A 9589-nucleotide genomic window follows, 5' to 3' on the forward strand; every position below is an offset into this window, starting at 1 on the left:
TTGCTGAACTTTGAACTTTTTATTATTAACTTCAATTTCTAATCACCTGGTCATCTAAATTTGCAATAAAAGCTTCATGTCAAAAATGTTGTTTTTTTTAGGGTAACGTATCTTTTCCCGATATTTTTCTTCTTTAACATCACATTTTAGATATTGAAATTTAATCAAATTGCAGAATCTAGTATACACCTTGTAATAAAATATGCAAACTTGAAATGATTTACTAACATAATGGTACCATTTGTCTGTAAAAAATTGATGAAAAAATAATTGGTTTTGAGGGTAACGTATTTTAAGGTGTTGTTACGGAGAAAAGCCCCACTCGCCAGTTGCAAACTTTATGCCAAAATGTTCACCACACATTGGAGTTTCAAAAAAATATGGTCCACAAAATTCCCCCTGGGGGGAGCAAAACCCCTTCTGGCTCATAGTCTATCTGGTTTTCAACGCGAACTCGCTCACCACTGCACCAATGTGTAAGTATGACGTGATCAACTCTAATATAAGTATGATATATATAAAATAATTTCAGTTATGGAAGGGTGACGAAAATCGTTTCGCATTGAAAATATTGTATTTTACCTATTTTTCTTCATAGAAAATGAATTTAGCACTAAATTCTTATTATCAGACGCTCATTTACATTTTCATTCAACGTTCAAAGCAGTAATCGAAACGCTTTTGTCAACCGTAAACAACAAGCGTCTACTGACGTCTTACTGATTACTTACTATGAGCATTGTGTGCTGGAAGACTTGAACCCGAACAACACCGATTCCAAAAAAGTACCACGAATTTTCAACTCGATAGTAATTCTTTACACAGTTTTATTCATTTCGTTTTCCACACATTTAACCGTAATGCGGCGCCGGTAGCTCTGCTATCAACGTTATAAACTCGGTATTTGACGTCCAAGTTTTAGACTTTAAATGCTGGTGGAAAAGGGCACTAGGTATTTGAAATTCTATCAGATTTGTCAGACTGTCTTGAAATAATCACCCAAACAAACCCGAAAACACACACCTTATAACTTATATGCGGTGCATTTATTCTTGCTTTGTCATCATATTTTGAATGTGCAAAACCAGACGTATTGTGGCATTAAAACGACCGTTTAGATAGATAGATAGATAGATAGATAGATAGACAAACAGACAGACAGATAGATTTCCTCCTCGAGGCAGAGCAGAACATATTTACAAAATGTATAATATAGATACACAATGAGCAAATTCATTACAATTTAACAAGCATGCACAAAATATACAGATAAAAGCAACACTCGTGTATCTATATGAAGTTATTTAAGATGTTTACAGTAACTATCCAAACGTGTACAGATAGCTTAAAACTAATATATTGTCATTACTAAATGTTTTAATAACCGCTATGGAGATAATACGAACAAGGTCTTGCAGAAAAGAAAAGCAAGAGCAAGTTATAACTAACGTCAAGCGGTACATATTCACTAAAATACTTTTGTTAGAAACTTACCCTAAGCCTTCTTTACACAAGGGAAACAATCCGTTTATATAGTGAAATTGTTGAGTGAACATCGTTTCTTAATCCTAATCCTGCCCATGTTATATCAGTGCAAAGGAAAAGTAACCTATCTATGATAAATGTCATGTATGATTACACAGTTATGCATCTAGCAGTCTTGAAATTGATTTCTTCGATTTTCTCATATTTCTAGATTTTTTCCCATACTTTGACGCATATGTATGGGTAGTTGAGATTGTTCTCATGCACCTGTCATTATTTTGCCCGCCCGGGGGAGCGGCGGGCATACACGGGACTTTAGACAGAAGGCCATTCCCGACAGGCGGGAATTAGACAAACATTTGATGTACCAACAAGGCTCTAGAGTGGGATTTAGACAAAAAAGGTTGTCTCTAGGTGGGATTAGACTAAATTATTTTTGAAATGTCAATTTTCCCTGGTAGCCGCCGCCCACTGGCGGGCAAATATTGACAGGTTCATCATTCCAGCAGAAGCCTTTTCAACATATTTCACCCTGTAAAATTCTGTGGATTTTGACTTTGTAAAAAATCGTTTGTTTGTTGACAAATTTCATCATAAAAATATGTTCTACTTTCCCCAGGGCAGGCAATCGATTATTTGATCTTTACATAGTTTTGTATTCAGGTTGCTAATCCATGTGGCAAGTATGCATGCTTTTTTCATGATTAGAGGTAAAAAGTGCATAGTTTGCATAAGGTTCTAGGTCAATAGTCACCTAAGCCTATCATAAAGTTTTTGCGGAGTTGTCTCCATTTTTTTCCAAATATTTCATCCGGGATCATTTTTTTCAGCTTAAATAATTCAGGAAATGATATTTTAATAATTTTTTCAGTTCTTGTATTTTGATGCAGTTAGCTACACATATATTTAATATAGATAGCTCCTACTTTAAATTTGTATTTTCAGTACCTACTTTTATATAAACAGGTGGATAATACAATTATTATCATTGTGCTATGCAATTGTAGCAATGACCATACTGACAACACGCCACTGTCACGTGGCACTAACTTACATATATAGAAATATCATCATGAGAACAAGATCTTACCGAAACGAAAAGCAGGAGCAAGTTATGATAAATTTCCAGCTGAACATTTTCATTAAACAGTAATATTATACAAGTTTAAGCATAGCAAACGTTCCTTCTAGGGCACATCTATATAATTATATAATGATCATCTTGTAAAATTTTGGTTGTAATGTCTTATACTGCCAAAAAATGTCAAGTAAGTATTTACGCTAGTTATTTAACATAAAATGATAAATACAAGATCAAATCAAATCTGTTACCATTTTCAATTGAGTAAATACGGTAATAAGACATTGACCCGGTCAATCCATTACGATTCGATGCGTGAATTTGTTGCGCATAATTAGAGGGTCGCAATGGGGTTTGTTTTCACATTTTAACCATGCATTTAAAGGTAACGATAATATTTGATTATTTACATGTAAATTTGCTGATATATGTCTATCTGTTTGTACATATGTTATGTTCTTCAAGAATAGAGGAAATAAAAGAATCAATCAACCATCCTCGGGTTAAATAGTATGTAATCCACGGAACGCGTTCAGTCAAAGAGTCGTATCAATTAGGAAAGAATAGTTTCAACGTCAGAGGTTATTTCTAAGGTCACGGAGTTTGATTGGCCAGCTTATAATGACACAGCTTTCGATATCAGTCAAATGTGACTTACCGAACAATAATGTTCCTTCTCAAGAGAATGGGGTTTGTTTTCACATTTTAACCATGCATTTGAAGGTAACGATAATATTTAATTGTTTACATGTAAATTTGCTGATATATGTCTATCTGTTTGTACATATGTTATGTTCTTCAAGAATAGAGGAAATAAAAGAATCAATCAACCACCCTCGGGTTTAGTAGTATGTAATCCACGGAACGCGTTCAGTCAGAGAGTCGCCTCAATTAGGAAAGAATAGTTTGAACGTCAGAGGTTATTTCTAAGGTCACGGAGTTTGATTGACCAGCTTGTAATGACAACAGCTTTCGATATCAGTCAAGTGTGACTTACCGAACAATAATGTTCCTTCTGAAGAGAAGGAACAATGAACAGATAATGCAAAAACTTGAGAGCTATCATGCTCATTTCCTTTGTACAGAACAAACCAGATACAAGTTCACAGACTTGTCGGGTCTCACTTAATTTCATGTATTGAAAAAAAAACACTTCATAGCCCATGAATTGAATACTACTTCGGAACAGTGATTGTCTGAGCTCTATTTTTTGAAGCAGTGGTGTATTTTAAGAAGTACAATATTATCGGTACAGCAGTTACATTTGTTACATATTTCTGTTCTCCCATTGAGCACAAACGACTTAGACAATTAATAGCTGTTATGCAAACAGGCTTTAGTGATGGTTGGTCAAGACATAGCCTCCATATTATACAAGGTTTCTCAGTCCTGAATATATATTTAACAAGAGCTGTCAAAGGAGACAGCGCGCTCGACTATTTCGATGCTGGATAGTGAAACTGGGCACATCTGAGGAAGCTGGAGCTGTCACTGGAGTGTTTAATGACTCCAATGGTGGAAGAAGATATTGCCATGGACAATAGCTTGAGTCTGTGTCAAAAATATTATGTTATAATAGAGATAAAGATAAAGTGTATCAAAACACTAAATAAGTATAATTCTAAGCAAAAGGGGGCATAATTCATAAAATATTGGTACAAGAGTTATACACCTTGTGTCATATGATGTGGGTGATGATGTGGAACAATTACTTCAAGTCTGAATCAAATTCATTTACTAATTACTAATATATAGTGAAAATGTATCAAAATTAACCTTAAATTCAAAGTAAAAAGGGGGCATAATTCATGAAAATTGGTACCAGAGTTATGCACCTTGTGTCATATGATGTGGGTGATAAGGTGGAAACAACTGTTTTAAGTTTGAATCAAATCCATTTAGTAATAACTGAGATAGAGTGAAAGTGCACATAACTTTAACCCGAAATTCTAAGTAAAAAGGGGAGATAATTAATCAAATATTGGTGCAAGAGTTATGTCTCTTGTGTCATATGACATGAGTGATGATGTTGAACAACTATTTTAAGTTTGAATCAACTCCATTTAGTAATAACTAAGATAGGGTGAAAGTGCATCAAAACTTTAACTTGAACTTCTAAGTAAAAGTGGGGGATAATTCATTAAAAAATGGTGTGAGAGAGTTATGGCACTTGTGCCATATGATGTGGGTAATGATGAGGAAATACTATTTTAAGTTTGAAACAAATCCATCAAGTAATTACAGAGATAAGGAGGAAAAAGAGAAAGTGTAAAAAAAAACTTTAACCAAGGTGCCGACGCCGACGCCGGGTTGAGTTGGACAGCTTTCCATTTACTTCGTATAGTCGAGCTAAAAACAGCTCTCTCCACATCTCTGCACTGTTATGACATATATTTCTTTTCTTCACGTGTTGAAAATGTTCATGCTCTAATGAGATAATATAATCATCTATGCCACTGCTATACAGTTTTTGTGTTTCTGTATTCCGCATTAACAACAAAAGTAGGCGCCGTAGATAACGAAACGCTGTTAAACTGTAGTTTTTCCTCGTTATATAATAGGGTTATTATAACAGTAGCTCGATCTGGAATGCTGTATTCGGCTCGAGTGGATTTTTGCCAGATCGGATCTCACGAGGCACGCAGTGTGATCCGACCTGGCAAAATCCACGAGAGCCGTATACAATATCCCAGATCTAGCTGCAGTTTTAATGACCCTTTTAATATATACCTCTACCTTTTTGTTTGTTGTTTTGTTATTGAACGAAATCTTCAACGTTATCTATTAAAATGGAACTAAGTGAAGTTTTATGTGCGCTATTTAAAGAACTGTGTCAGGTCATAGTCCAGCAGCATACAATACGGAAGGTACAATACGGAATTTAAAAGGTACAATACGGAATTTTTTCTGCATGTTCATATTTAAATGATTGTGAAATACAAGCCGATATTTTTACAGAATTTATAAAGGTATACAATAAAACACCGTGCCCAACGTATACGTCGCATTTACGGCGGGTACGCTATATACACGGAATATTGTACGTTCCATTAACGGCATTTCCTGTTGATTTTGTAAACATCCTGCATGGTGAGGTAAGAAAAACTACTTATTTTCATCGAAGTTCAACGTGTTTAAAGAAGCGATATATTCAGTACGAGCGACAGATCATTCACGCTCATTACGGTAATGTGGTTTTGGCCAGTAATTCTCTAGTTCCTTCAAACATTCGAGTTAACTGAACACTAAAAAGTCTCTACAGTAAAATCTAAACATCAAACTAGTGTTTTCCACCAAGACTAATATTTTGGATCAAATTTTAACCAGCGGTTAGTTTAACAGACGGTTAAAGTTTCGAAAAACTCATCATCTTTCAAAATAAGCATCTCACGTCCAGTATCATGTACGGGAGACCATCCAGATACATAATTATGATATACTAGCTTGAAAATGCAAGATACTTACTCGAAAATTTGAGTTATCAACTCGGAAATGGGACTTAAGTAACTTCAGGCTGGTCTAGATCCACGCTGGTCGCAAATGCACTATGTTGGTTTTCTCATGTCGCATCGCGCAAGCTGCTCTGGATCCATGCTGGTCGCAAACGCACTATGCTGGTTTTCACATGGCGCGACTCATTTTTCTTGTCTGTGCGCTTTTTTATCGTCCTTGCTTGTATAATGTGCCATATAAGGACTCAAACATATACTGCCGTACATCAGTGTATGACTGTCCCTAAACTGTGTTCGCTTTCAAAGTCTATTGCAGTTAGAGAAACCGTTAGCGAACATTATGGATCCTGACCAGACTAAGCAGATGCGCAGGCTGGTCTGGATCCATGCTGGTCGCAAATGAACTATGTTGGTTTTCTCATGGCGTGGCTCATTTGACTTATCTGTGCGCTTATTTAGCGTCCTTGCTTGTATACAATGTGCCATATAAGGACTCAGCAATATACTGCCGTACATCAATTTATGACTGTCACTAAACTCTAGAGCTACTTCAGTTTTCAAACTATACCAGAATATATACCTACATTTACATGTTTTGTATGTTCGTGTCGAAGTTGGGCTCGAGCTAGATCGAAAACCTTAAATGCATGGTCAAAATAATGCCCGAAGATATTCGAGTTCGAGCACTAGTCGGTCACCTATATCTAGAACGTCCCAGGTTACCTATTTTGGTTTCAAAGGGTAGCTTCCAGAACCTAGAGTCAGTCTTGAAATTTCAAATAACATAAATTATATTCAGTCGATATATACTGATCTTCCGTATATTTTCTTCGATTATAAATATTATGTTGTCCTGGTCCTCTAATACTAAACTAGACATGCTAGCTTTACATGTTAAGTTAGTCTGTTCTTCATTTCATATACAATCCACTTACTTATAAATGTTTCTACAACAACTTATGTTTTTTATTTCCATAATTAAATATATCTCTACAGTTCGATTACTAGGTCATACTTGTTTACACGTTTCAAACCAAAAATTCTCTACTTACAAAATGACCTTTCTAATTTTTGATTATGTTTTGTTTTAGCTTGAGCTCATGTTTTTCATATACTAGAAATACTAAAATATGGAAGCCGGAGTTAAGGTTACAAAACGCAATCATTAATGTTTACAAACTTGATGTTTACAAAAACGAACTGTACAGACTGTAGCTTTTACGCTTAAAATTCTTACGCTGCCGAGTACCTTTATCATGCAGATTTCGAAAGAATTTTAAAATGTAAATCAAAAAAAATCTGATCTCATTGATAAGGACATGGGAAAAGGAAGAATGTACTTGTGCAGACTGCGTTGACTGACAGGTGATTTAAACAAACCAAAGTGCTCTAATTGTCGGTCGCATTTTGCTATTATCATAGAGGACTAAAACTTCATACTAGTTGTACTTGATCTATTCTTCTTGCTCGTTATCTAATAGAAACTGCAACTTAAAAGAAAAATTGTTCTTTGTTTCGTATAAAATTCAGATCAATTTTGTTTTAAGAAGAAATCGTTTAACGGTATTTGGCTAAAGAGCCCCCGCATTTGAACAAATTTGACATAAGACCTTATAATGGTGTTACAGACCAAGTTTGATGAAGATCCATCAAGCCGTTCATGAGAAGAAGTACTTGGCGTACAAGGGGCCAATCAAGGGGCCAATCCCCCCCCCCCCCGGCCAAACACACACCTATTGAACAAATTTTGGTGAGGACCTTATAATGATGCTACAGACCAGGTTTAATGAAAATCCAAATAGCAATCGTTTAAGGGTATTTCTATTTTTAGCCCTAGCGGCCAATAAAAGGGATCAGCTGAATACAATTGGAAGATGACCTTCTAGTGATGCTACAGGCCAAGTTTGATGAAGATCCAACGAGCAATTCATGAGAAGAAGTCTTTTTAAAGGTGTTTCTATTTTTAGCTCTAGTGGTCCCTTAAAAAGGCCAAGTGCCCTAAATCGAACAAATTTTAGAAAAGACATTATAATATTCCTCTAGACCAGGTTGTGGTGAAGATCAATAAAGCGGTTCATGAGAAGAAGTCGTTTAAAACAATTTCCATTTTTAACTCTAGCAGCCGCTTAAAGGGGCCAAGTGTCCCCAACTGTTCGATATTGATGAAGGATCTTCTAATGATGCTAGAAACAAAGTTTGATGAAGAACCATCGGGCGGTTATTGAGAGTCATTTAAAGGCATATCTAATTTTAACACTGTTAGCCCCTAAAAGGAGCCAATCGTTCCCATTTGAACAAGATTGGGACAGGACTTTATAATGATGCTACAAACCATGAGAAGAAGTCGTTAAAAGGTATTTCTACTTTTAGCTCTAACGGTCCTTTAAAGGGGTCATGTGCCCCCATATAATACAAATTGAAAGAAACCCTTATTACGATTCTACAGACTAAGTTTGATGAAGATCTATGAGCGGTTCCTGAGATTTCTATTTTTAGCTCTAAAAGAGGCCAAGTGCCGCCATTTGAAAATACTTAATCGCAGCAAGTACCTACAGCCTACATGTATGCCCTTTTTCCCGGGTCAGTCACTACAAATATTCCATTTTCCCCGGGTAGGTACCTTCAAGTATCCCATTTTCGCTGAGTCAGTACCTACAAGTATCCCCTTTTCCCCGAGCCAGTACCTGCAAGTATCCCCTTTTCCCAGGTCAGTACCTACAAATATCCCCTTTTCCCTCGTGCCAGTACCTGCAAGTATCCCCTTTTCCCCTGTACCAGGACCTGCAAGTATCCCCTTTTTCCCCGGGCCAGTCACTGCAAGTATCCCCTTTTTCCTGGCCAGCACCTGCAAGTATCCCATTTTCCCGAGCCATTACATGCATGTATCCCATTTTTCGGGCCAGTACCTGCATGTATCCCATTTTCCGGGCCAGTACCTGCAAGTATTCCCTTTTTGCCTTAGCCATCACCTGCAAGAATCCCCTTTTGCCGGGCCTGTCCCTCCAAGTTTACCCTTTTACCCCGTGCCAGTACCTGCAAATATACCATTTAACCCGAACCAGTACCTACGGGTATACACTTTTCCCAGGGCAGCCACTGTAAGTATCCCTTTTACCCCTGGCCAGTACCAGCAAATAAACCCTTTTCTCCGGGCCAGTAGCTGCAAGCATATCCCTTTCCCCGGCCAGTACCTGAAATGTCTCCTTTTCCCCAGCAAGTACCTGCAAGTATCCCATTTTCCCGGGCCAGTCATTGTAAGTATTCCTTTTTCCCCAGTCCAGTCACTGCAAGTATACCATTTTACCCAAGCCAGTACCTGCAAGTATCCCCCTTTTACCCAGGCCAGTCACTGCAAATTTCGCTTTACTCGGGCCATTATTTGCAAGAATCCCTTTTTCCCCGGTCCAGTACCTGCATATACCCCTTTTCTCAGAGCCAGTATCTGCTATTTTCCCCTTTTCGCCGGTCTGTCCCTGCAAACATACCCTTCTTCCCCAGTCCTGTCCCTAAGAGTATCCCCTTTTCCCCGAGCCTGTACCTGCAAGAATATCATTTTTATCCGGACCTGTCA

The sequence above is a fragment of the Mercenaria mercenaria genome, chromosome 18 (assembly GCF_021730395.1).
Source record: "Mercenaria mercenaria strain notata chromosome 18, MADL_Memer_1, whole genome shotgun sequence".
NCBI lineage: Eukaryota > Metazoa > Mollusca > Bivalvia > Venerida > Veneridae > Mercenaria > Mercenaria mercenaria.